The sequence below is a fragment of the Cyprinodon tularosa genome, unplaced genomic scaffold (assembly GCF_016077235.1).
Source record: "Cyprinodon tularosa strain WSP-4 unplaced genomic scaffold, ASM1607723v1 ctg1509, whole genome shotgun sequence".
Lineage (NCBI taxonomy): Eukaryota > Metazoa > Chordata > Actinopteri > Cyprinodontiformes > Cyprinodontidae > Cyprinodon > Cyprinodon tularosa.
The window spans coordinates 1-6,843 of NW_024038342.1; positions in this window are offsets into that span (position 1 = coordinate 1).

Consider the following 6,843-nt stretch of genomic DNA (forward strand, 5'->3'; position numbering starts at 1 on the left):
GCCCTTTTTCTGTCCCGCCTGACTGCCGGGGCCCAGCAACACAGCGTAGAGGAGGGCTGAGGCCCCCACAGAGTCAGAGAAGGTTTTAAGGAGGGGCCTGCTGACTCCAAAGGCCCTCAGCCTCCTCAGGAGGTGGAGGGAGGCGGTTCTGGCCCTTTTTATACAGAGCGTCAGTGTTGTGAGTCCAGTCCAGTTTATTGTTGACGTAAACACCCAGGTATTTGAAACTCTCCACAGTTTCTATGTCCTGTCCCTGGATGTTAACGGGGTGGGGTGGGGTGGGGTGGTGGTCTTCTCCTGAAGTCGATCACCATCTCCTTGGTCTTACTGGTGTTCAGAGACCGTTAGTTTCTCTCACACCAGTCCACAAAGTCCATGATGACCGACCGGTATTCCAGCTCGTTCCCCTCAGACACACGGCCAACAATGGCCGAGCCATCGGAGAACTTCTGGAGGTGGCAGCTGTCTGTGTTGGAGGTGAAGTCCGAGGTGTAGAGGGTGAAAAGAAAAGGAGACAGGACGGTGCCCTGGGGGGCCCCGGTGCTGCAGACTGCCACCTTTGACTGGCAGCAGTGCAGCCGCACGTACTGAGGACGGTCAGTGAGGTAGTTGGTGGTCCAGTCAGCTAGGTGCTTGTCCACCCTAGCGTCCTCCAGCTTCCCCCTCAGCAGCACGTACTGAGGACGGTCAGTGAGGTAGTTGGTGGTCCAGTCAGCTAGGTGCTTGTCCACCCTAGCGTCCTCCAGCTTCCCCCTCAGCAGCACGTACTGAGGACGGTCAGTGAGGTAGTTGGTGGTCCAGTCAGCTAGGTGCTTGTCCACCCTAGCGTCCTCCAGCTTCCCCCTCAGCAGCACGTACTGAGGACGGTCAGTGAGGTAGTTGGTGGTCCAGTCAGCTAGGTGCTTGTCCACCCTAGCGTCCTCCAGCTTCCCCCTCAGCAGCACGTACTGAGGACGGTCAGTGAGGTAGTTGGTGGTCCAGTCAGCTAGGTGCTTGTCCACCCTAGCGTCCTCCAGCTTCCCCCTCAGCAGCACGTACTGAGGACGGTCAGTGAGGTAGTTGGTGGTCCAGTCAGCGAGGTGCTTGTCCACCCTAGCGTCCTCCAGCTTCCCCCCTCAGCAGCACGTACTGAGGACGGTCAGTGAGGTAGTTGGTGGTCCAGTCAGCTAGGTGCTTGTCCACCCTAGCGTCCTCCAGCTTCCCCCTCAGCAGCACGTACTGAGGACGGTCAGTGAGGTAGTTGGTGGTCCAGTCAGCGAGGTGCTTGTCCACCCTAGCGTCCTCCAGCTTCCCCCCTCAGCAGCACGTACTGAGGACGGTCAGTGAGGTAGTTGGTGGTCCAGTCAGCTAGGTGCTTGTCCACCCTAGCGTCCTCCAGCTTCCCCCTCAGCAGCACGTACTGAGGACGGTCAGTGAGGTAGTTGGTGGTCCAGTCAGCTAGGTGCTTGTCCACCCTAGCGTCCTCCAGCTTCCCCCTCAGCAGCACGTACTGAGGACGGTCAGTGAGGTAGTTGGTGGTCCAGTCAGCTAGGTGCTTGTCCACCCTAGCGTCCTCCAGCTTCCCCCTCAGCAGCACGTACTGAGGACGGTCAGTGAGGTAGTTGGTGGTCCAGTCAGCTAGGTGCTTGTCCACCCTAGCGTCCTCCAGCTTCCCCCTCAGCAGCACGTACTGAGGACGGTCAGTGAGGTAGTTGGTGGTCCAGTCAGCTAGGTGCTTGTCCACCCTAGCGTCCTCCAGCTTCCCCCTCAGCAGCACGTACTGAGGACGGTCAGTGAGGTAGTTGGTGGTCCAGTCAGCGAGGTGCTTGTCCACCCTAGCGTCCTCCAGCTTCCCCCTCAGCAGCACGTACTGAGGACGGTCAGTGAGGTAGTTGGTGGTCCAGTCAGCTAGGTGCTTGTCCACCCTAGCGTCCTCCAGCTTCCCCCTCAGCAGCACGTACTGAGGACGGTCAGTGAGGTAGTTGGTGGTCCAGTCAGCTAGGTGCTTGTCCACCCTAGCGTCCTCCAGCTTCCCCTCAGCAGCACGTACTGAGGACGGTCAGTGAGGTAGTTGGTGGTCCAGTCAGCTAGGTGCTTGTCCACCCTAGCGTCCTCCAGCTTCCCCCCTCAGCAGCACGTACTGAGGACGGTCAGTGAGGTAGTTGGTGGTCCAGTCAGCTAGGTGCTTGTCCACCCTAGCGTCCTCCAGCTTCCCCCTCAGCAGCACGTACTGAGGACGGTCAGTGAGGTAGTTGGTGGTCCAGTCAGCTAGGTGCTTGTCCACCCTAGTGTCCTCCAGCTTCCCCCTCAGCAGCACGTACTGAGGACGGTCAGTGAGGTAGTTGGTGGTCCAGTCAGCTAGGTGCTTGTCCACCCTAGCGTCCTCCAGCTTCCCCCTCAGCAGCACGTACTGAGGACGGTCAGTGAGGTAGTTGGTGGTCCAGTCAGCTAGGTGCTTGTCCACCCTAGTGTCCTCCAGCTTCCCCCTCAGCAGCACGTACTGAGGACGGTCAGTGAGGTAGTTGGTGGTCCAGTCAGCTAGGTGCTTGTCCACCCTAGCGTCCTCCAGCTTCCCCCTCAGCAGCACGTACTGAGGACGGTCAGTGAGGTAGTTGGTGGTCCAGTCAGCTAGGTGCTTGTCCACCCTAGCGTCCTCCAGCTTCCCCCTCAGCAGCACGTACTGAGGACGGTCAGTGAGGTAGTTGGTGGTCCAGTCAGCTAGGTGCTTGTCCACCCTAGCGTCCTCCAGCTTCCCCCTCAGCAGCACGTACTGAGGACGGTCAGTGAGGTAGTTGGTGGTCCAGTCAGCTAGGTGCTTGTCCACCCTAGCGTCCTCCAGCTTCCCCCTCAGCAGCACGTACTGAGGATGGTCAGTGAGGTAGTTGGTGGTCCAGTCAGCTAGGTGCTTGTCCACCCTAGCGTCCTCCAGCTTCCCCCTCAGCAGCACGTACTGAGGACGGTCAGTGAGGTAGTTGGTGGTCCAGTCAGCTAGGTGCTTGTCCACCCTAGCGTCCTCCAGCTTCCCCCTCAGCAGCACGTACTGAGGATGGTCAGGGAGGTAGTTGGTGGTCCAGTCAGCTAGGTGCTTGTCCACCCTAGCGTCCTCCAGCTTCCCCCTCAGCAGCACGTACTGAGGACGGTCAGGGAGGTAGTTGGTGGTCCAGTCAGCGAGGTGCTTGTCCACCCTAGCGTCCTCCAGCTTCCCCCTCAGCAGCACCGGTCTGATGGTGTTGAAAGCGCTGGAGAAGTCAAAGAACATGACTCTCACAGCGCTCCCAGTGGTCTCCAGGTGGGTGAGCGCCCGCTGCAGCAGGTAGATGATGGCGTCATCTACTCCGATGTTGGGCGAACTGCAGCGGGTCCAGGGTGGGGCGAAGATGGGCGAGGACGAGGCGCTCCATGGTCTTCATCAGGTGAGAGGTCAGGGTGACTGGTCTGAAGTGGGCTGGATCCCTGGCGTGTGGCCAGGGTGGGGACCACCCCCAGGCTGAGGCTCAGGTTGTACATGTAGCTGAGGATCTGACAGAGCTCATCTGCACAGGTCCTCAGCAGCCTGGGGGGGAGGCCGTCTGGTCCTGAGGCCTTCCTCTGTTTCAGCCTCCTCAGCTGCCATCTCACCTGCATTGGTGTTACTGTGAGGGGGGAGGAAGGCACGACTGGAGGTGTGGATGGGTCGGGGGTTGGTGGGAGTGGCGGCGGTGGGGGAAAAGGTCTCTGGGGGGCTGGTGGTTGGAGGTGTGTGGAGAGCTGAGGGCAGGGAGGGGACCAGTGTGAGGGGATTCAGACCGCGTGAAGAAGCTGTTTAACTCATCTGCAAACTTGGTGTTAGCGCCTGCAGCCCTGCTGGTCCTCTGCTCAAAGCCAGAGATGTTCTTCAAACCTCTCCACACATCTCTGATGTTGTTCTGCGCCAGCTGCTCCTCCATCTTCTTCCCATAGTCCTTCTTTGCCGCCCTGATCCTCCACTGGAGCTCCCGCTGAGCTCTACGCTGCTCTTCTTTATCCCCTGAGTAGAAAGCCTGTTTCTTCCGATTTAGGAGGACTTTCAGCTCAGGGGTCAGCCAGGGAGGGTTGTTTGGAAAACATCGTAGCCGTTGTGTCGGCACAATGTTCTCCACACAGAAGGTTGTAGTAGCAGTTTTATTGTCTTATATCAGAAATCAGAATCAGAATATCATGGCCCTATACTTACTTAGCAACAAAACAGTACATCTTGAAGTTCAAGTATGAGTCTTAGCAATAATAAAGTCTCTAATGCTGGCTGGCTTGCCAAACAAGGAAGCAGTTGTACTGCATTATGTAGTCCTGTTTCTGACCATATGCCCACTTAGCAACACAGAGATTGCAACATGTAAACAGGATGTTTACAAGCTGGAAGTCACAAGTCTTTGCCAAACAGGGTCTTTAAGGCCCACGCGCATGCAATCGGGTCACAGGACAAGAACTTCCAGGAAGTTCTTCAGAGCGTCCAGTCAGGCGCGTGCATCCACACAGTCCGATGTGGAGCCTATAAAAGGCCGCCCACAATGGATTGAAGGGGGGGAAAAACTACAGATGTGAGGACATAGCGCTGAATGTATGAAGTGTTTAAGACAGCTGTATGAATTCGGGTTTGTAAATAAATATTTCCCCCCTCCGGAGACAATGGAGTGAATCGTCAGCCTTCTTTCTGTCATAAGAGAATTCTACCAATGAGCTTCCACAAGGTCATGTAGTCAGTGATGCATTCAGTCAGGCTGTTGATGCCCTCACCATGAGAGCTTTGGAACATGCTCCAGTCTGTGGTGCTGAAACAATCCCTCAGCTCCTCAGTGGCGTCATCCAACCAAACTTTCACTGACTTCCTCTGTGCTATTGTCCTTCTCACCAGTGGAATGTAATGGGGGGGCAGGTAGACAAGGTTGTGATCTGAACGTCCCAGTGGGGGGAGGGGGGCGGAGGTGTATGCATCCTTCACGTTTGCATAAAAAAGGTCCAGCGTTTTATTGTTCCTGGTTGCATGTGACGTATTGTGTGAGCGTGGGGAGAGTGGAGCGGAGGGGGGCATGGTTGAAATCTCCTGTGATAAGCAGTAGAGCGCGGGGGTGTTCGGTCTCTGAAACTTGTTTACCGCACTTTGGATCCGCTCACAAGCAGCAGCGGCATCAGCAGAGGGAGGGATGTAAACATACAGCACGATCACGTGACCAAACTCCCGCAGCAGATAATAAAGTCTTAAACTCACTGAGAGTAATTCCACATCTGGGCTGCATATCTGCTGCTTCACATGAACATGAGCTGCACCATCTCTCATTCACAAACACCGCAGACCCCCTCCTCTCTTTTTTCCGCTAAAACATCCTTGCCTTTCATGCTTGTTGTATACGGCATCATAGCGTCCTTTTCCAGATCAAACTGAAAATTTTACCAGCTAGATAATAATAATAATGATAATAATAATAAAAATAACAAAAATAGTATAACAATACGCCTATTATTATCAGAGTAAGATATTGAGGCTGTAGAATAATAATCCCTATGGTCTAATGTAATTCCTTGGAAAGGAGGAGCGCACTGCCACCTAGTGGCTATAGTAGTCACATGTTTTTCACGCAATTCGTGAAACATGGAGAGCGTGAGTGAAGTGTCCATTTCCAACCAGGACCCACTGTAGCCCTCAAAGTTAGGACCATTGTTACAATTTTCAACATCAAACAGAGGACCAGTTCTTGCAAAGTAAGGACATTTTGCTGGTCCTCACATGCTATTTTGCTAATCGTTAGGTTTAGGGCTAAGGGGTCAACTGGTTAGGGTTAGGATGAGGTATGCATTGGTAATGGTTAGGTTTAGGGTTAGTTTTAGGGTTAGGGCAGAGAGAGGGTTGAAAATGACTGAAAATCAACGGAGGTCAATGGGAGTCAACACATAATCCTCCCTTTGATTGCAGAACAAATATGTGTGTTTGTGTGCATGTCTGTGTGCATGTGTGCTCAGATACAGGAAAGATTACAGAGAACACTGGTTAGCAGACATTTTAATTTACTGATTATTACGGCAGAAAGGTACAATCACACCGTTATCAGAATACGCCTTAAGAGGCGTAACCCTTCAAGAGAATTCTTCTTGTGCCCCCAAATTCCTCGAAATGACCTTCATAACCAGAATAGACATGACATCATCATATTCACCCAGAGACTTTACAGGCATGTCCTGTGGAGGTTAACCAAAGATTTTTCTAATCTGCAAGGAGAGACACATCTCCTTTATAGAAGATCTTTCCTAGGCTGCTGTGTGGCCAAGAAAGAAAAACATTTTTTATAAAAAAAAAGAATGATTTACACTGTGTTTGCTTCAATCTGCTCATCTACTTGGGGCTTATAAGGTCAAAGTGCTGCCAGACATTTGACTGAACTCTTTTAGGTAATGGCTCTCCCCCATGATCTCCCTTCCTTACTTGACTCTCCCCCTCTGTCTCACACCCCCACATCCCCACACCCCCAGTCAACCTAAGTCACACAACATTATTTTATATATATATATATATATATATATATATATATATATATATATATATATATATATATATATATATATATATATATATATATATATATATATATATATATATATATATATATATATATATATATATATATACATATATATATATATATATATGTATATATATATATATGTATATATATATATATATATACATATATATATGTGTATATATATGTATATATATGTTAATATATATATATATATACATATATATATATATACATATATATACAGCAGTTTCCTGGTGAAACATCAGAGGTCTCTGTCCAGAAGAGCGCAGTCCTAGGAACAGCTAAGATACTGCGCAGAACCCTCAAACTC